The following is a 22,859-nucleotide window of genomic DNA, read 5'->3' as shown; positions in this document are numbered from 1 at the left end:
TGAGGCTTACATAATGGAAACTACCCAAAAATGACCCCATTCTAGAAACTACACCCCTCAAGGTATTAAAAACTCATTTTACAAACATCATTAACCATTTAGGTGTTCAACAAGAGTTAAAGGCAAATGGAGATAACATTTCAGAATTTTTTTGTGCTTTTTGGAAGGCAGATTTTGCTGGACTGGTTTATTTACACCATGTCCCATTTGAAGCCCCCCTGATGCACCCCTAGAGTTGAAAATCCATAAAAGTTACCCCTTTATGGAAACTATGGGATAAGGTGGCAGTTTTTTGGGACTATTTTTAGGGTACATAAGATTTTTGGTTGCTCTATATTACATAACCTTTGTGAGGCAAGGTTACCAAAAATAGAAATTCTGAAATTTCATCTCCATTTACCATAAACTGTTGAGAAACACCTAAAGGTTAATAAAGTTTGTTAAATCAGTTTTGACTATCTTGAGGGGTGTAGTTTCTTAGATGGGGTCCCTTTTATAGAGTTTCTACTAAAGGGGTGCATCAGGGGTTCTTCAATTGGGACATGGTGCCATAAATCACAGAAGAAATGCACCAAACGGATATGCCACTGACTATACTGGCTAGTCATAAATGCAGATATTAAAAGTTGAGACTTTTGCCAATATATTCCTGTCAGGAAGATATCGGAGCCCACATGCACCACGTCACGGCTCTCAGCATGGCAAGGGGTCCTACCACTACGCTACCTATGGTGTGAACAAGGTCTGAAGGTGATGTAAACCAGCTCACAGCCAAGCTTCCACACAACCGCCTAGCAGGACAACTAGTGCAATGTGAACAAAGCCAGACTGTAAGCCACACCCATATCAGACCATGTGATGGAGGCTACCAGGTGCAAAGGAGCGGTCCACATGCGGTGGGACTGCTCCCCCAATGAAAAACACGCTACAGTGTTAGGGGTTGAGCAGCTCCCCCAGATTTGCCACTATATTTCTGTGTTTTTGTCTTGTTTTATATGTAGTGTATGTGCCTTTACCTGGCATTTAAACACTCTCCTTTGCACCTGGTAGCCTCCATCACATGGTCTGATATGGGTGTGGCTTACAGTCTGGCTTTGTTCACATTGCACTAGTTGTCCTGCTAGGCGGTTGTGTGGAAGCTTGGCTGTGAGCTGGATTACATCACCTTCAGACCTTGTTCACACCATAGGTAGCGTAGTGGTAGGACCCCTTGCCATGCTGAGAGCCGTGACGTGGTGCATGTGGGCTCCGATATCTTCCTGACAGGAATATATTGGCAAAAGTCTCAGCTTTTAATATCTGCATTTATGACTAGCCAGTATAGTCAGTGGCATATCCGTTTGGTGCATTTCTTCTGTGATTTATGATTATATTTTCATCCGCACAATGCTCCGTTTTGTGTAGGATGCTTTTGTGGTGCATGTGGACCGCGCCGACATCCTCCACCGTATGCAAAATATTTTTTGCTGGGGATAGTCGTTTGCTGCGGTCCACATGCGGTGGGACTGCTCCCCCAATGAAAAACACGCTACAGTGTTAGGGGTTGAGCAGCTCCCCCAGATTTGCCACTATATTTCTGTGTTTTTGTCTTGTTTTATATGTAGTGTATGTGCCTTTACCTGGCATTTAAACACTCTCCTTTGCACCTGGTAGCCTCCATCACATGGTCTGATATGGGTGTGGCTTACAGTCTGGCTTTGTTCACATTGCACTAGTTGTCCTGCTAGGCGGTTGTGTGGAAGCTTGGCTGTGAGCTGGATTACATCACCTTCAGACCTTGTTCACACCATAGGTAGCGTAGTGGTAGGACCCCTTGCCATGCTGAGAGCCGTGACGTGGTGCATGTGGGCTCCGATATCTTCCTGACAGGAATATATTGGCAAAAGTCTCAGCTTTTAATATCTGCATTTATGACTAGCCAGTATAGTCAGTGGCATATCCGTTTGGTGCATTTCTTCTGTGATTTATGATTATATTTTCATCCGCACAATGCTCCGTTTTGTGTAGGATGCTTTTGTGGTGCATGTGGACCGCGCCGACATCCTCCACCGTATGCAAAATATTTTTTGCTGGGGATAGTCGTTTGCTGCGGTCCACATGCGGTGGGACTGCTCCCCCAATGAAAAACACGCTACAGTGTTAGGGGTTGAGCAGCTCCCCCAGATTTGCCACTATATTTCTGTGTTTTTGTCTTGTTTTATATGTAGTGTATGTGCCTTTACCTGGCATTTAAACACTCTCCTTTGCACCTGGTAGCCTCCATCACATGGTCTGATATGGGTGTGGCTTACAGTCTGGCATTGTTCACATTGCACTAGTTGTCCTGCTAGGCGGTTGTGTGGAAGCTTGGCTGTGAGCTGGATTACATCACCTTCAGACCTTGTTCACACCATAGGTAGCGTAGTGGTAGGACCCCTTGCCATGCTGAGAGCCGTGACGTGGTGCATGTGGGCTCCGATATCTTCCTGACAGGAATATATTGGCAAAAGTCTCAGCTTTTAATATCTGCATTTATGACTAGCCAGTATAGTCAGTGGCATATCCGTTTGGTGCATTTCTTCTGTGATTTATGATTATATTTTCATCCGCACAATGCTCCGTTTTGTGTAGGATGCTTTTGTGGTGCATGTGGACCGCGCCGACATCCTCCACCGTATGCAAAATATTTTTTGCTGGGGATAGTCGTTTGCTGCGGTCCACATGCGGTGGGACTGCTCCCCCAATGAAAAACACGCTACAGTGTTAGGGGTTGAGCAGCTCCCCCAGATTTGCCACTATATTTCTGTGTTTTTGTCTTGGGACATGGTGCCAAAAAAAAGACCATCAAAACCTGCCTTCCAGAAACCTGTATGGTTCCTTTCGTTCTGCGCCCTACTATTTGGTCATACAGCAGTTTACGACCATATATGGGGTGTTTCTGTAAACTGCAGAATCAGGGTAATAAATATAAAGTTTTGTTTGGCTGTTAACCCTTGCTTTGTTACTGGAAAAAACGGATTAAAATGGAAAATTTGCCCAAAATTTTTTTTATTTTTTTTTTCGATTATCTTAGGTAGGGGCTCATATTTTTTGTGGGATAAGAGGACGGTTTTATTGGCACTATTTCAGATTCTTAGACGCAGCAATATCTAATATGTCTACTTTTTTATTTATTTTAGTTTTTCTAAATAATATTTTTGAAAAAAAACATTCTTGTTTTAGTGTCTCAAGTCTGAGAACCATATTTTTGGGGGGATTGTCAGTGGCTAAATGGAATTAAAATTGGGGAAGGGGATTATAAATTTTGTACTTCATGGTAGTGTGGTACTGCCTGAAGCAACTAATAATGCAGAGGCCCGGATGATGGGGGCACGTGTCATACTGAGTGGTGGTGTCCTTTCGTATCCCCCTCCTGTAATACACTCTGCACCTTTTTTGGGTCCTTTCCTTCTTTCCAGTATGGGGGACCACACCTGGAAAGTTTTGACAGGGAAAATCCGGGCGCTTCCAGTTCCTGAGGTACTCCGGCCTGCTCTTTACCGATCAGAAAAGATCAGGGCCTTGAGGACTGCCTCATAGAACTGGAGGAATTTCCCTATGTTGCCAGCTCTCCGGGGCAGAAGAAAAGAGTTGTACAAGGCCCCCTGTTCCAAGTAAACCGCAACTTTTTTGTACCATGCCCGGGTTTTGCGCATGGCGTTATATGGATTGAGGACTTGATCAGAGAGATCAACTCCTCCCATATACCGACTGTAGTCGACGATACAATCGGGCTTGAGGACCGGTACCTCGCACAGGGACAGGGGTGATGCCATTACTGTGTGATTTGTGGACAGTACAAGGACAACCCTCTTGTCCTTATATCTGACCAACAACAGGTTTCCACTTGTAAGGGAATAGGTACCTGGAGGGGGTGGGTAGGGAGGCCGCGTTGATTTTTCCACACGGTCGCACAATCGGACGTGGATTTGGCGGCAAGGGACTGGAACACGGGGGGATACTAGTATAAAAGTTATGCACGTACAGGTGGTAACCCTTATCTAGCAGTGGGTGCATAAGGTCCCACACAAGTTTCCCGCTAACACCCAGAGTGGGGGGACATTCTGGGGGTTGAATACGGAAATCTCGTACACATGAAACTTGCAAGTGTACCCTGAGGTACTCTCACAAAGTTTCTACAGCTTCACGCCATACCTCGCCTGATTAGAGGGAACATGCTGGTGGAAAAGGAGTCTCCCCTTGAAAGCAATTAAAGACTCATCAACGGCGACCTCCCTTCCAGGTTCATAGGCCTCTAAAAATTTGGCCCCGAAGGGATCGATGACCAGCCGGATTTTGTACAGGCAGTCATAGGCAGATCACCTCGGGGGGGACATGCTGCATTATCTGCATAATGCAGACATTTCTGGATGGCCTCAAACCGGGTACATGTCATGGTCGTACTGTATAGTGGGGTCTGGTAGAGGACGTCCCCACTCCAGTAATGCCTGACACTGGGTTTTTTGACTAGGCCCATGTGCAGCCCAAGGCCCCAAAACGTCCTCATCACGGCTGCACTGACCGGAGTCCAGCCACCGGCCCTACCCAAAAAGGAGCCCGGGTGTTCAGCAACGAACTGTTGGGCGTACAAGTTCGTTTGCTCCACCATCAGATTCACAAAGTGCTCATTGAAAAAATGACTAAAATAGTCATATTCAGTGAAGCCCACTGTGGGAATCTGGATTCCTGCTTGGTTAACAAAATCAGGAATCACAGGCTCAAAATGCAAGTTCCCCGGTAGGGGGCTCCGGTGGACTAAACTGGTGAGCCGGAAAACTAGTACAAGCCCTAGAGCTGCTTGTACTAGTGTGGGCCACAGGGTCCCTGGCATGGTGGTCCCCTTGCTCTGCCTGGCAGCGCCTCCGCCGCCTTGTGGGCTCATCATCGCTAGATGATGAAGAGGACGCGGATGACAAACGGAAAGTGGGGTCATCCTCGTCCTCACTGGGGCTCTCTGAGTCGCAGGCAAGCAGGGCGTATGCCGAGAACATCTGGCAGGCCATAGGTGAGTGCATTATTTAGTGTGCGTTTGTGTGGGGGCACGGGTATTCGCGGACTTTGCCCTTAAACTAACAGAAAAATATATATAAAGCCCCAAAAATGTGAGAAAAAGATTGTCCGGATGCTAAGAGTGCCGGCCACAGTCAGCGTACGCCGAAAAAAAAAAAAATGCTTGCGCCCAAAAAAATGTGTGTGAGGGGGGGCAGGGGGCAAGCTGCAGCACCCCTTGGGGGTCTAGGGTCACACAGCTTTGCTGTGGACCCCAGACACCCTATCAGGGTGATGCAAAAAAATTTATATATATATTTTTTTTCTCCTAAAACTTTCCCTGACTATCCATACCTATCTAATCTGTTGCTAACCTGTCCCTATGTACCTTTTTAGTGCCATATGGCACTATGGTGGCTCAGTAGGGAGTGCTAGGGGTGCTGGGCTCACTAGGCCCCGGAGATGGACGACGCAGGCTGCTCTCTCTCCTGGATCCCGACACAGAAAGGAAGAGGAGGCAGAGCTGCAGTAAATTTAAACCGTCCTCCCGCCCTGCAGCCAATCGGAAGCGATCCTGAGAGGTGATGTCATCATCACCTCTCAGGATCGCAGGATGCTGATTGGTGGTGAATTATCACACCACCGATCACCATCCTGTTCCAGGCGCGGCGGTGATCAGAAATACACATGACATACCAGTACGTTGTGTGTCCTTAAGTACCAGGACATCATGACGTACCGGTACGTCATATGTCCCTAAGAGGTTAAGGTGCATGTGGTCTGCTGCTGACATCCTCCATTGTATGCATTTTTTGCTGGGGATTGCCGCTAGCAACGGATCACATGCGGAGGAATTGCTCCCCCGGTTATAAACACACTACAGTATTTGGGGTTTTTGAGCATTTCCTCCCATTTAGGCCACTTTATTTTAGTGATTTTACTAAATGCTTTCAGCACATATAACCGCCGACGTGAACTTAGAATGTATTTTTATTTTTGTACTGAATTAGGCCACTTAACGCTTTCAACACAAATCACTGCAAAAGTGAACTGAGAATATATTTTTCTTTTTGTATTGAAATACAAGATAGCACATATACCGCCGCACTGACTAATGGCTACTGACGCTGCTTCCGTGAACCCATGCACCACTACTTCCTAGGCATGTAGCTGCTGCGAAGCAGGTGGTCTACTCCGGGCACATTTGGCTCCCGACCTCCCACTGCTGCCACCCTGCTGACTCCCAACTAGAGATGTTGCGAACATAAAATTTTCAGTTCGCAAACGGAGAACGTGAATTTTCGCAAATGTTCGCGAACCGCCATAGACCTCAATAGGCAGGCGAATTTTGAAACCCACAGGGACTCTTTCTGTCCACAATAGTGATGGAAAAGTTGTTTGAAGGGGACTAACACCTGGACTGTGGCATGCCAGAGGGGGATCCATGGCAAAACTCTCATGGAAAATTACGTATTTGACGCAGAGTCGGGTTTCAATCCGTAAAGGGCATAAATCACCTAACAATCCTAAATTGTTTGGAATAACGTGCTTTAAAATCAGGTATGATGCTGAATCGATCAGGTAGTGCAAGGGTTACGCCCGCTTCACAGTGACAGACCAAACTCTGACAGACCAAACTCCCCGTTTAACGCACCGCAAACGGTCCATTTGCACAACCTCAAACTCCTCATTTGCACAAAGTTGGATACCAAGCCATGTCCCGTTCCTTGTCCTCACTGACGTCATTGAAGGTCTCTTCCTCCATCCAGCCACGTACAACACCAAGGGTCCCTGAAAGGTGACAACAAGCCCCCTGGGACGCCTGCTGTGGTTGGTCTTCTACCTCCTCAAAGCCACCTTCCTCCTCTGACTCGTCTTCTTCAGACTCCCGTCTCTGCGTTGCTGCAGGTCCAGCAATCGACAACAACAAGGCTGCTTCTGGTGGTGATGGTGACCACAACTCTTCCTCTTCATGCTCATCTACGGCCTGATCTGGCACTCTTCGCAGGGCACGCTCCAGAAAAAACGCATACGGGATGAGGTCGATGATGTTGCATTGGGTTTGACTGACCAAGTTTGTCACCTCCGCAAAAGGACGCATGAGCCTACAGCCATTGGGCATGAGCGTTCAGTAACGCGGCCAAAAAATACCCAGCTCCGCAGAGGCTGTCCTCTTTTTTTTTTTTTTTTTTTTTTTTTTACAAAAAAAATCTGTTCTTTCCAGTTTAATCTCTGTTTTGTCCCCTATCAGGGGCCGGTGTATGGAATAGATTTTAGGAACCGGGAGATGGAAAAAGATACTTGATTGGTCCTGCTACTTCCAATTTTGGGGCACTGCGCGTGCGCCGTGCAATGTACTGTGCCATCAGATATGAGTGGTGTGTTAAGTAGTACTATTCCTATCAGGGGACGTGTATCAAATAGATTGTAGACAACCGCAAAGAGTTGTCAATAGTTGACACACTCATGACATAAATTTTATTCCTCTATGCGTCAATCTTGGTGTAGTGATGACTGTTCTTGTGCGCACGTTTGGGAGATTGCAGGCAATGGCGGTTTTTCAAAGCCTATGGTCGTGCTGAGCTAGTTCAGTGACAGTTAAGTGACCCAGAAAACGATGATTCTGCAGTTTGGAACCATTGTTGGCCTAGTAGGCTTTAATGATCATCTTAGATGATCACAAAGAAAATTAATGTTTTTTCTATGCAAAATTATCCAGCCGATCGCTTTTGGTCTGTTCACAATGAAGCAAAGACCTTATCATCTGGGGTGTGCCAACATTGCTATTGCCAACACACTCATAAAGGTGATCACTTCATTGTGATACGCAAGCCCATTCACCACAACAAGGCAATGATCACTAAGGGAAATTGACACATGTATGTGCCGTTTTGTTTTGTTTTTGCAGCCACAGTGCAGCACCAGAGGCCAGAAAAATTAGGTATTGATGTTTTCCAGGCAGAAAGTGGCCTAAAACATTGCGGCTTGAACCCTAGTTGGTGGCAGATAAGTCACGCAAGTCATCCGACACGCAGAGATAAAATACAGCAGCGTATGGACCATTTTTAGCCCTAGGCATCTCACCTCATCAGGCGTTTTTTTTTTGTCAATTGTAACGCCAACTGTCAGTCCCTTCAGGATCCATGCCTCATTCATCTTAATAAAGGTGAGGTAATCTAGACTTTTTTGACCTAGGCTACTTCTCTTCTCAGTGACAATACCTCCTGCTGCACTGAAGCTCCTTTCTGACAGGACACTTGAAGCGGGGCAGACCAGAAGTTCTATCGCAAATTGGGATATCTCAGGCCACAGGTCAAGCCTGCACACCCAGTAGTCAAGGGGTTCATCGCTCCTTAGAGTGTCGATATCTGCAGTTAAGGCAAGGTAGTCTGCTACCTGTTGGTCGACTCGTTCTCTGAGGGTGGACTCCGAAGGGCTGTGGCGATGTGTAGGACTTAAAAAGCTCTGCATCTCCTCCATCAACAACACGTCTGTAAAGCGTCCTGTCCTTGCCGGCGTGGTCGTGGTAGGAGGAGGATTACTTTCACCTCTTCCCCTGTTAGATTCCCATTGTGCTGTGACATCACCCTTATACGCTGTGTAAAGCATACTTTTTAACTTGTTTTGGAACTACTGCATCCTTTCCGACTTCCGTTAATTCGGTAACATTTCAGGTACTTTTTGCTTATACCGGGGGTCTAGTAGCATGGCCACCCAGTACAGGTCGCTGTCCTTCAGCCTTTTTATACGAGGGTCCCTCAACAGGCACGACAGCATTAAAGACCCCATTTGCACAAGGTTGGATGCCGAGCTGCTCATGTCCCGTTCCTCGTCCTCACTGATTTCACTGAAGGTCTGTTCTTCCCCCCAGCCACGTACAACACCACTGGTACCAGATAGGTGACAACGAGCACCCTGGGATGCCTGCTGTGGTTGGTCTTCCTCCTCCTCAAAGCCACATTCCTCCTCTGACTCTTCTTCCTCAGACTCCTCTTCCAGCGTTGCCGCAGGTCCAGCAAGCAATACTGATAAGGCTGTTTCTGGTGGTGATGGTGACCACAACTCTTCCTCTTCACGCTCATCTACGGCCTGATCCAGCACCCTTCGCAGGGCACGCTCCAGGAACAAAACAAATGGGATGATGTCGCTGATGGTGCCTTCGGTGCGACTGACTAGGTTTGTCACCTCCTAAAAAGGATGCATGAGCCTACAGGCATTGCGCATAAGCGTGGCAACAAAATACCCAGCTCCGCAGAGGCTTTCCTAGCATCCCGGTCATACAAATACTCGTTGATGGCTTTTTCTTGTTGGAGCAGGCGGTCGAACATTAGGAGTGTTGAATTCCAACGTGTCAGGCTGTCGCAAATCAAGCGCCTCACTGGCATGTTGTTTTCGCCGCTGAATATCTGAAAAGTGCGCCATGGCCGTGTAGGAACGCTTGAAATGGCCACACACCTTCCTGGCCTGCTTGAAGACGTCCTGTAAGCCTGGGTACTTATGCACAACGCGTTGTACAATCAGATTACACACATGTGCCATGCACGGAACATGTGTCAACTTGCCCAAATTCAATGCTGCCAACAAATTGCTTCCGTTGTCACACACCACTTTGCCGATCTCCAGTTGGTGCGGCGTCAGCCACTGATCCACCTGTGCGTTCAGGGCGGACAGGAGGGCTGGTCCGGTGTGACTCTCTGCTTTCAGGCAAGTCAACCCCAAGACGGCGTGACACTGTCGTATCCGGGATGTGGAATAGCCCCTGGGGAGCTGGGGGTGTGCAGTTGATGTGGAGCAAAATGCAGCAGCAGAAGAGGACTCAGCCGAGGAGGTTAGTGAAGAGGATGGAGTAGGAGGAGTAGAGGAGGTGGCAGCAGGCCTGCCTGCAATTTATGGCGGTGTCACCAACTCCTCTGCAGAGCCACGCATTCCATGCTTGGCAGCAGTCAGCAGGTTTACCCAATGTGCATTGTTCGTGATATACCTGTCCTGACCGTGCTTTGCAGACCAGGTATCAGTGGTCAGATGGACCCTTGCCCCAACACTGTGTGCCAGAAATGCCATGACTTCCTTTTCCACAATAGAGTACAGGTTGGGGATTGCCTTTTGTGAAAGTAAATTTTGGCCGGGTACCTTCCACTGCAGTGTCCCAATAGCTACAAATTCTTTGAAGGCCTCAGACTCCACCAGCTTGTATGGTAAAAGCTGGCGGACTAAGAGTTCCGACAAGCCAGCTGCCGGGCAAGGGGGTGACTCTGTGACAATGGCTTCTTACACTCAAACATGTCCTTGACAGACACCTGACTGTGGGCAGATGAGCAGGAACTGCTCAAGGCGAGAGGCGGAATGGCAGGTGGTTGAGAGGGGGCAAGGAGGACAGCAGTGGTTGTCGTGGCTGAAGATGCTGGTCCAGGAGGAGGATGGTGGTTTTAAGTCTGTGTGCTGCTTGTACTCGTTATCATGTGTTGATCCCATAGGTGTTTGTGATGTGAGATCATGTGCCTTCACAAAGCAGTTGTACCTAGGTGGGTGTTGGACTTCCCACGACTCAGTTTCTTTTGGCACAGGTTGTAAATGGCATCGCTGTTATCAGAGGCAGACACACAAAAAAAAGCCACACTGCTGAGCTTTGCAATGACGGCATTCTGGTGGTGGCAATAGCATGCGTTGATTGGCGTGCTGTCTGGCTAACCCTGGGTGCCGATACATGCTGTCTGACTGTGCCACTAGCTCCTTGAGACGACCTTCCAACTAATCTTCTCCTCCTCTCTGTCTCCACATCTGAACTTTCCCCCTGTTCTTTTCTTCGAGCGGGCACCCACGTGACATCCACTGACACATCGTCATCATCAACCGCTTCACTTGTATCTGACAACTTAGCAAAGGAAGCAGCAGCTGGTAAAACATCATCATCATCACACCGTACATCCATGTGTGTAATGCTGCCTGACTGAGACATATCCCTGTTATCTACATCCTCTGGCAATAATGGTTGCGCATCACTCAATTGTTCCAACTGATGTGTAAATAACTCCTCTGACAGATCAAGTGAAGCAGCTGTGGTGCTAGTGTTGGTGGTGGTGTCAAGGTTCCGAGCGGAAGCTGTAGAAGATTGGGTGTCCTGTGTTAGCCAGTGAACTATGTTCTCAGAACTTTTCGAGTTCAGGGTATGTGGACTCTGAACACTGGGCATTCTATGCGTGCAAGCTACTGTGACACCAGATATGAGTGGTGGCACTGTGCACTGGCATTAGTTGGCACAGTACACACTGATGCTGTAGGCCTGACACACACGCTTGCAGCCAAGTAACTACAATTATATTACAGTCAAAAAATTTATTTTTTATTTTTTAAATGTAATCTACTGTGACACCAGATATGAGTGGTGTCACTGTGCACTGGTAGTAGTTGGCACAGTACACGCTGACGCTGTAGGCCTGACACACACGCTTGCAGCCAAGTAACTGCAATTATATTACAGTCAAAATGGCAGTTTTTATTTTTTTATGTAATCTATTGTGACACCAGATATGAGTGGCACTGGTGGCACTGTGCACTGGCAGTAGTTGGCACAGTACACGCTGATGCTAAAGGCCTGACACACACGCTGGCAGGCAACTGCAATTAGATTACAGAGGGAAAAAAATAAAAAAAGCAGACTGATGTGCTAGCCCTTTTTCTGGGAAGTCTTTATCACCTACGGACTCCAATTAGGATAATGGAATCAACACCTTTGACCTAATGCTGGGTAGAATTACCAGATGTTGATTCAGTTACACATTTATTCCCAGAATTTTTGTACAGTCACTCAGAATTGAGAAAGCTTGTTGGAAGAACGAGTGAAACGTTTTCAAGAAATCTACAGTACGTCCAGTTGCCTTGATTTATTCTTTACAGATATACCATGACCTGGATAAATCAGAACCTTCACAGACAGCCCCAAAAAGTGCTTTTTGGGGTGCTGTCAGGACGCAGTCCTTACAGCCGATCAGATGAGTCTTTCAGGACTGGAGTGGACACTGAATACACTAGCCTAGCTATCGATTTCCCTATTTAATCAGCAGCAGCTGCACTGTCCCTCCTCTGACTAACACTGCAGCTTCTGAATAAATCTAAGATGGATGCTGTCCTTGCTAGGAGGTGGTAGGGTCTGGGAGGGAGGGTCTGCTGCTGATTGGCTGGAATGTGTCTGCTGACTGTGATGTACAGGGTCAAAGTTTGCTCAATGATGACAAATAGGGGGCACAAGCGATGTTCGCCGGCGAATAGTTCGGGACATCTCTACTCCCAACCTTTGGCGGATCCAGAGCCTGGTCTCGGGAGGGGCACTTCTTCTGCACCCATTATACAGTGGGCACACATCCGGTGCCCGTATATTGCAGATCCTCTGTTATTGCGGGCCACAATACAGGCACGGCCATGTGCATGAGCCTTAACACATGGCAAGCCTAGATATTTGGTTCAGTAGGCAGTATTACACATGATAAGCTCAGATACAGTGGTTCAGCCGGCAGTATCATACACAGCCTTTGGCTGCTATCAGTAATATTTTCCATTCAATCTACCACTGCATTTCCAGTAACAGCCTTCCAAGCACATGATGACATCAAACAGATAAGCTATTTTGACCTTCTCATCATGGCTGACAGGTTTAGCTTGGCAGGAAGTAGCCGCTAAGACTGCCGGTCTATCAACCACCTAGAACAGGCATCCTCAAACTGCGGCCCTCCAGCTGTTGCAAAACTACAACTCCCAATACACTACGTTCAGAATTATTAGGCAAATGAGTATTTTGACCACATCATCCTCTTTATGCATGTTGTCTTACTCCAAGCTGTATAGGCTCGAAAGCCTACTACCAATTAAGCATATTAGGTGATGTGCATCTCTGTAATGAGAAGGGGTGTGGTCTAATGACATCAACACCCTATATCAGGTGTGCATAATTATTAGGCAACTTCCTTTCCTTTGGCAAAATGGGTCAAAAGAAGGACTTGACAGGCTCAGAAAAGTCAAAAATAGTGAGATATCTTGCAGAGGGATGCAGCACTCTTAAAATTGCAAAGCTTCTGAAGCGTGATCATCGAACAATCAAGCGTTTCATTCAAAATAGTCAACAGGGTCGCAAGAAGCGTGTGGAAAAACCAAGGCGCAAAATAACTGCCCATGAACTGAGAAAAGTCAAGCGTGCAGCTGCCAAGATGCCACTTGCCACCAGTTTGGCCATATTTCAGAGCTGCAACATCACTGGAGTGCCCAAAAGCACAAGGTGTGCAATACTCAGAGACATGGCCAAGGTAAGAAAGGCTTAAAGACGACCACCACTGAACAAGACACACAAGCTGAAACGTCAAGACTGGGCCAAGAAATATCTCAAGACTGATTTTTCTAAGGTTTTATGGACTGATGAAATGAGAGTGAGTCTTGATGGGCCAGATGGCTGGATTGGTAAAGGGCAGAGAGCTCCAGTCCGACTCAGACCCCAGCAAGGTGGAGGTGGAGTACTGGTTTGGGCTGGTATCATCAAAGATGAGCTTGTGGGGCCTTTTTGGGTTGAGGATGGAGTCAAGCTCAACTCCCAGTCCTACTGCCAGTTTCTGGAAGACGCCTATTTCAAGCAGTGGTACAGGAAGAAGTCTGCAAGGTAAGAAAAACATGATTTTCATGCAGGACAATGCTCCATCACACGCGTCCAAGTACTCCACAACGTGGCTGGCAAGAAAGGGTATAAAAGAAGAAAATCTAATGACATGGCCTCCTTGTTCACCTGATCTGAACCCCATTGAGAACCTGTGGTCCATCATCAAATGTGAGATTTACAAGGAGGGAAAACAGTACACCTCTCTGAACAGTGTCTGGGAGGCTGTGGTTGCTGCTGCACGCAATGTTGATGGTTAACAGATCAAAACACTGACAGAATCCATGGATGTCAGGCTTTTGAGTGTCCTTGCAAAGAAAGGTGGCTATATTGGTCACTGATTTGTTTTTGTTTTGTTTTTGAATGTCAGAAATGTATATTTGTGAATGTTGAGATGTTATATTGGTTTCACTGGTAAAAAATAAATAATTGAAATGGGTATATATTTGTTTTTTGTTAAGTTGCCTAATAATTATGTACAGTAATAGTCACCTGCACACACAGATATCCCCCTAAAATAGCTAAAACTAAAAATAAACTAAAAACTACTTCCAAAAATATTCAGCTTTGATATTAATGAGTTTTTTGGGTTCATTGAGAACATGGTTGTTGTTCAATAATAAAATTAATCCTCAAAAATACAACTTGCCTAATAATTCTGCACTCCCTGTATGACCGAACAGCCTACAGGCATCAGTCTACAGCAGGGCATTGTGGGAGTTGTAGTTTTACAACATCTGGAGGGCCGCAGTTTGAGGATGCCTGACCTAGAACATAACGTCACTCTGCTACTGCTGTTGAGATGCCAGTCACGGTGTCCGTGGTTGCGGCATAGTGGAATGGGTGGAGGTCAGGGGCGTTGCTAGGGTCAAAAAAGTTTCGGGGCCAAAGCCCCAATGAATATGGCCCAATTCTCTAAGTCCCTCTCTTCCCCACACTGCATTTTGCTGTACTTGCTATACAGCCCCACATACCTCTTACATCCAGTGATGTCTCTTGATGTAGATGTTATCTTCCCTCATCTTCTCCTTTTGGACCTTCAGACCAGACCATCATTTTTCTGCCATTTTTCGTCTCTGCAGTTAGACAAAAAATAATCTTAGTTTACTACTTTTCCATCATCCTCTCATCTTCTGAACAAATAACCCTACTACCACCAATACTGTGCCGCTGTGCTCCCCAATATTATACTGCAGAAACCGATAAACCCCCTGATGATACGAGTACCACACCGAGTCCCCATATAAAATACCCCTTCTTTGTGACCTCAGTAGATGCCCCCAATAATGTGCCAGTAAAAAGTGTCCCCATAGATGCCCCCAATAATGTGCCAGTAAGAGGTGCCCCCACAGATTACCCCCAATCATGTGCCAGTAACAAGGGCCTCTCCATGCCCCCCACAATCATGTGCCAGTAACATGTGCCTCTCCATGCCCCCCCAATCATGCGCTAGTAACAAGTGCCTCCCCATGCCCCCCCAATCATGTGCCATCAACAAGTGCCTCTCCATGCCCCCCAATCATGCCCCCCCAAACATGTGACAGTAACAAGTGCCTCTCTATGCCCCCCAATTCTTTGCCAGTAACAAGTGCCTCTCCATGCCTCCCAAACATGTGCCAGTAACAAGTGCCTCTCTATGCCCCCCCCCCCCTCGGATCCGTCAGTCCTTTCAACACATATAACCTCCAGCGTGAACTAAGAATATATTTTTCTTTTTGTACTGAAATAGGCCACTAAATGCTTTCAACACATATAACCGCCGACGTGAACTGAGAATATATTTTTCTTTTTGTACTGAAATAGGCCACTAAATGCTTTTGCCACAAATAACTGCAACAGTGAAGTGCGTATATTTTTTTCTTTCTGTATTGAAATTGGCCACTAAATGCTTTTCCCAGAAATAAATGCACCAGTGTAGTGCGTATAGATTTTTCTTTCTGAACTGAAATAGGACACTCATTTATTTTACTACAAAGAAATGCAACAGTGAAGTACGTATATATTTTTTCCTTTTGGTAATCAAACAGGACACTGAACGCTTTCACCACATATAACTGCAATAGTGAAGTGCGTACATTTTTGTTCCTTTTCGTACTGAAATAGGACACTGAAATAGAACACAAATAACTTCAGAAGTTAAATGAGTATATATTTCTTTTTCCACAGATATAAGCCACTAAAGGCTTTTCAACATAGCACTTGCACCCCAATAACAAGAACAAATTGATGAAATGCCAGAGCTGTATAATAGCTATTTGGATCCCCAAATAATGTTTCCCTGCACTTATACGGATGTAGTAGAGTTAACACTCATGATTTATCAGATGTGTTATCTAAACTAAATGTGTTAAGCAAACACCTTCAATTGCTTTTCAATGGCTTTTGTCTCAAGATAACGCGATGAGTTAAGAAATTTGAGTTAAGAGCTTCAGTGCTAACTTTGCTACATTTCTAAATCACAGTTTTTTCACAATGAGGTTTTTCTAGCACTGTCCCTAGCGACTTCATATGTTGATTCCTGCACTAAGATGCTGTGAAATGATTCATACAAGTGCAGGTAAAGGATAGGGAGGAATCTTTTTTTTCAGTTTTTTTTTCCACAATGAGATTTTCCCTATTGTCCCTAGCGCCTTCTCACGTCTGTCCCTGTAGTCAAAACACTGGAAAATGTCTGACTCTAAGATGGCCGCCATATTTATAGGGCTGTGACATCACAGGGCTGGCTGCTGATTGGCTGCATGCATGGCATTATGGGTCAGCCCGCCTTCCCAGAGTTCCTTGCCCCATGTCCTCACACTTGTAGCAACCATTTTAGAAAAAATAGTGATTCGATACCATGAAGCGCGAGGAAATTTCGATTCGCTCATCTCTATCCGCGGACCCAGATCCGCAGTGGTACCATTGCGAGAATAGGGAATGAGAGAGATTCGGGTATCTATGAAACTTGAAGTATGTCTCCTGATCTATGATCCAAAGTCACTTTGTTCAAAACCTTTTTTGAATGCTGTATGGAGACCTGTAAAAACCATTTTAAAGCAGCAATCCCAAGTCTGCTTCGGCACCGACTAGTACCTCGGTACCGAAGCTGACTTTGGATTGCAGTTTTAAAACATTTTTCAAACCGTTTTCAGTGACATCTAGAAAGGCAACCCTATTTATCACCAATTGGGCAGTTATAGGACCAGCTGGGACACCAGCTTCGGCAACCTATGAATGTGCAGGATCTACAGGCTTAGCTAGGATACCATACAGAACCTGTATTCCTCCATGCCAGGCAGCCTAACAGGATACTAGAACCTCATTTCAGTTGTACAGTTTTCCCCAATAAATGTATTCTTTTGCTCTAATACTGTAAACACTTACAGATATCCTCATTACAATCACACATAGAAAGTTTCATTTGATTCAAGCAACTCTTGGTGCAATACTTTTTGGTCAATGAGTTTATATTAATTTGGTTCTATGGGCCATTGCAATTGGTGCAGTGCTAATTATGTATCTTTTAACTTATTTTTACAAGTCCCAATAGTGGACATGATTCTGTGAATATATGATTCTTTGGCATATGGATCCTGCTGATGAGCTGCCAGAATAACTTTTTTTCAGTGATGCTGGGTTCTCACCAGTCAACAACTACTACTATGCAGCATGCATATTACCTCTGTAGCAGCACCTAATACCATGGTGCAGAACCATATACCTCCCCAGCAATGGCAAACAAGCAGCATAAAACAGGTCCTCAATTGCACCCAAAAAAACACTACAATGCTACATAAAATGCCTCCCAGCAGTGGCAAAACAAAAATCCCTGCACATCACAAAATACCCCCCAGCAGCACAAAATACCACAGTGCAGTACAATTCATCTCTCCAACAGAGCCAAATACCTCAGCGCCAATAATTCACAATTTGCAGTTTAGCAACTAATACCTATATAAAATCAGCCCACCCCAAAACTTACATTTTATTTACATATTTATATCTGTGCAGGGCAACTCAGAAAAAAGTTGTGAATGTTTATGTATAATACATATGTTGCCATTGTTACTTTGACAGGCTTTTAACCTACAGTAGATGATGAAGAAGGCTTTATGATGTTTTTACCAACATAAGTCCACTTATGTACTTAGTGATTGAAGATCATATGGGATATGACCACTGCTAATCTAAAATCTGAATGACATGAAATCCCCAGTTCCACATTGCAGCACAAAATACCTCCCCAGAAACCCAAATTAAATACCACAGTGCAGAAAAAAATACCTCACCAGATGTACCAAACACCACAGTGCATCACAAAACAATTATCTAGCAGCAGTAAAAAAATAACATAGTATATATTTAGAGGTGATCACCTTAAAGTGACATCCTACAGTGTCCCTTCAGGTGTTAACCGCAGTGCCCACAATAAAGTTTCATTCCCAGTTCCTCCCCCAGTGTCTTTCTCAATGCCCCCTAAAGGTCTCTTCCTCAGTGCCCTCCCAGGTCTCAGTCACACTATCTCTCAGATTTTAGGCACAGTGCCCCCCTGTGTCATCACCAGTGCCCCTTTAAGGTTTAAACAATAGTGTCCAAATTTGTCTCCCCATGAGTCCCTTGCAAGTATTGACCACAGTACTCTGCAGCCAAACACCTCTTTGTCTTCCTCCTCAGTGTTGCCTCATGCTCCACCAAATGCCTTTGGCCACCTTCTCCCATCACATCTCCTACTGCTGACACAAGGACTTCTTTCAAAGGCGACGTTTCCTAGAGCCCAGGACGGCACAATGTACTGTGTGCTCCCAGCGGGCGGGTTTTTATTTTTGTCTAGTTGTGCACTTTTACTCATAACAAAGGCCCAAATCTAGGTTCAGGGGCCCATTGGGGAATACATTGTCTCCCTAGTAGGCCAGTCAAAATATCTGATCTTATAACAGCCTATGTTGGCAGCATTAATAGAAGACACTTACATATATTGCTGATGCCCTGCTACTACTGTTACCAGCTCTGATATAAAATAAAGGAGACTGATTTGAAAGAGTGTGACTGCCATAATTGATTTCTAGAGAGTTTTCATTGCAACCTCTGAGTGAAGGACCTTCTGGAAGTTGCGGGTCCTGCAAAGCTGCCAAAACCACCCATGTTATAATTTACCATGGAGCCATTATCAGCTGTTGTTTTAAAGAACTAATTCACAGCATGCGGCTGGTGGGCATAGAGGAAGAGAGAATCTGCTGAACTAGCGGCACTGAGTGACATCCACTAGAAACTGTGCTAACGCTGCCACCACATCCCATGGAGTCATCCGGCTGTCTTAGTTATTGGAAGGCTGTCTTTGCCACAGTTATACGTAGGTGGACTGTGATTGTCATTGTCATTTAAAGCTCTATCTGATAGGATATCAGCCAAGCAGCATTAAAGAGAACAGAAAAAACTGACAGACTACAATTCATCATTCTCTGTTAAATGGCCTTTTTCAGCCTGACATAATGTACAAGCCCCTCACCCTCAACTGAAGGGGCAAGAGCTACAGTATATCATGCTGCTATGGGTCCCAGAGCAAGAGAGGGCCCAGTCTTAGTTGGGAATATCTCATCTTCTACTGGAGGTAAAAACTTGGTAAGGACTCTACCTCAGGAACAACTTTTAGCAAATGAAGCAGTGGAAAAATGAGGTCATTGAAGAGAGTTTAGGCACAAACCCTTTTGTCCTGTGTGGGGGCCTAGTTTTATCCTTGTTATGGAGCCCTTACTTCTCTATGTACACCATTGGTGTACCCCTCACATTTTTGTAAATATTTTATTATATATTTTCATGGGACAACACTGAAGATATGACACTTTGATACAATGTAAAGTAGTCAGTGTACAGCTTGTAGAACAGTGTAAATTGAACACACAGCCATTAAAGGGGTTATCCCATCTTAGACAATGAGGGCATATCGCAAGGATATGCCCCCATTGTCTGATAGGTGCGGGTCCCACCGCTGGGACCCGCACCTACAAGGAGAAAGTGGAGGAGGGCGCACTGCGTATGCGCAGCCGCCCTCCGTTCATTTCTATGGAGCCACCAAAAATAGCCGAGTGCTGGCTCGGCTATTTCCGTCGGCCCCATAGAAATGAATGGGAGCGTTGGCCGCGCATGTGCGGTGCGCTCCCATTCACTTCAATGGGAGAGGCGGGGAGCTGTGCCTGGTTGTGGTCGGACTCGGGGAAACCCGGGGTCCTCCAGCCACAACTCTCCCCGGCTCCGTTCTCGTTGTAGGTGCGGTCCCAGAGGTGGGACCCGCACCTATCAGAGAATGGGGGCATATCCTTGTGGTATGCCCCCATTGTCTAAGATGGGATAACCGCTTTAATGTCTAAAACACTGGCAACAAAAGTGAGTACACCCCTAAGAGAAAATGGCCAAGTTGTGCCCAATTAGCCATTTTCCCTCCCTGGTCTCATGTGACTTTTTAGTATTACAAGGTGTCAGGTGTGAATGGGGAGCAGGTGTGTTAATTTTGGCGTTATCTCTCTAACACTCTGTCATACTGGTCATTGGAAGTTCAACATGGCACCTCATGGCAAAGAACTCTCTGAGAATCTGAAAAAAAGAATTGCTGCTATATATAAAGATGGCCTAAGCTATAATAAGATTGCCAACACCCTGAAACTGAGCTGTAACACAGTGGCCAAGACCATATGGTTTAACAAGACAGGTTCCACTCAGAACAGGCCTTGCCATGCTCGACCAAAGAAGTTGAGTAAACATGCTCAGTGTCCTATGCAGAGGTTAACTTGTCAAAATAGATGTATGAGTGCTGCCAGCGTTGCTGCAGAGGTTAATGGGGTGGGGGGGGGGGGGGGGGTCAGCCTGTCAGTGCTTGGAACATATACCACACACTACATAAAATTGGTCTGCATGGCTGTCATCTCAGAAGGAAGCCTCTTCTATGTTGCACAAGAAAGCCTGTTTTCTGAAAACAAGCATACTAAGAACAAACATTACTGGAACCATGTCCTGTGGTCTGATGAGACCAGGATAAACGTATTAAACGCATGTGTGGCGGCAACAAGGTGAGGAGTACAAAGACAAATTATGTCGCCTACGGTCAAGCATGGTGGTGGAAGTATCATGGTTTGGGGCTGCACGAGTGCTGCTCGCTGTGGGCAGCTAAAGTTCATTGAGGGAGCCATGAATGCCAACATGTACTGTTGCATACTGAAGCAGAAAATTATTCTCTCCCTTCAGAAACTGTCCCGCAGGACAGTATTCCAACATGATAATGACCTCCAAGACAACCACTGCCTTACTAAAGAAACTGAGGTTAAAGGTGCTGAACTGGCCAAGCATGTCTACAGACCTAAACCCTATTCAGCATCTGTGGGGAATCCTCAAATGGAAGGTGGAGGAGTGCAAGGTCTCTAAAATCCAACAGCTCAGTGCAGTGGCCTAGCTATAGGGGTCACAGTGGTCGCAGTTGCGACCAGGCCCCCAAGCCAGGGGGGTCCAGAGAGCCCCCCTTGCCAGTGGCACTGTATTTTCCCTTTATAAAATGCACTGCATCTTATAAAGAGAATCCTAGTGAGCGCTTCCATTATGGAAGCGCTCACTAGTATGCAGGAGGCAGGGAGAGAAGCTGCACCAATGGATGTAAGAGGTACATATGTGGCGCTGTATTACCCTGTATGTTCTGTAGTGCTGTATGTAATGTTTCCCAAGTCTGTCTTTAAAGGGGTTGTCCGTTTCTTTTTGTTGTTTTTTTTCGTACGAGCGCTGCCTTCTCTGCTCGGTTTACCTGCTCATTATTGCAATTGCTGCAGCAAGCAGGTAAACAGAGCAGAGAAAGCAGCTCTCATATGAGCGCTGCCCTCTCCTCAAACCAGCTGATTAGCCGGGGTGTCAGGAGACCCCTGCCATTCTGATATTGATGACCTATCTTAAGGCTAGGTCATCAGTAGTAAAAAGAGGACGACCCCTTTAACAGTAGGACTGGAGGGAATGGGTTAGGTTGAGAATTTGGCATGGGGGGAAAATGTTTTTATTTTTGCCTCAGACAGCAGAAAGGCTAGTAGCACCCCTGCCCCTTGCCATAAAGCAATGAGGGAAGGTGTGTGTGTGTGTGTGTGTGTGTGTGTGGGGGGGGGGGTCCAAGCTGAACTCTTGCACCAGGACCCATGAGCCTTTAGCTACGCCCCAGGCTCAGTGATGTCATCATGGAGGATGGAAGAGGATTCCAATGGCCACACAAAATATTGACATTTTGAACAATTTGGGCCATTTTCACTTAGGGGTGTACTCACTTTTGTTGCCAATGGTTTCGAAATTGATGGCTGTTTGATTGTTTATTTTGAGGACACACCAAATTTACTCAATTGCATTGTATCAAAGTGTTATATCTTCAGTGTTGTCCCATGAAAAGATATACCAAAATATTTACAAAAATGTGAGGGGTGTACTCACTTTTGTAAGATACTGTATATCCAGGGATCACCTGGTTGTTAGATTGTGTATGGATATGTTATAAATTCCCTTGACAGAAGCTCTTTAACTCACAAATATATTTATTAATCAGTTCATTGTTATCTTTTATTGATTAGGCCTGGCTTGTTAGGAGACATATATCTTTTCTTTCACAGTACATTACATCAATACTTTTCTTCCGAGCTGTGCACTATAAATTACACATATTACCATATGCTGAACCACACAGTTTTTCTTTACAGAGCACTGAGCATACACAGAAGAAAAAAAGAATATAATATGATGGGTAATGGAAGGGAAGAAGCTGAGATAATCAAATTATCATCGTTATAATTTATTTTATAAAAAAAATCAAAATGCAATTTGGTTGTTGTGCAGAATTAAAATTACCATACAGAGTGATAAACTATTATGTTCAAAATTTCACCAAGGGCTTGAACAACTCAAGCTAAATGTGGCTAATCCTATTCCATCTCACAGCTCATAAGTGAATAAACAAAACATCTCTCGAACATTTATTTGATAAAAGAGATAGTAGCCCTCTTGGCTTTACAACACTTAATATCTGCTTACCACTTTATCATACTTGCTTTGTTTAGCTGCCAGTTATAAAACATTGCACAAGTGTTGAAGAGATGCTGATACCAGGTAAACCATAATGTAGTGAGAGCAGCGTGAATGTCATGGGACGCCGAGGCGCTCACTCTCCTCAACGCCATCGGAGTCCCTTTGCTGTACAGGAGAGAGGATGCGCACACCGTCCTCATCT

This window comes from Bufo gargarizans, chromosome 4, assembly GCF_014858855.1.
Source record: "Bufo gargarizans isolate SCDJY-AF-19 chromosome 4, ASM1485885v1, whole genome shotgun sequence".
NCBI lineage: Eukaryota > Metazoa > Chordata > Amphibia > Anura > Bufonidae > Bufo > Bufo gargarizans.
This window is presented reverse-complemented; position numbering follows the sequence as displayed.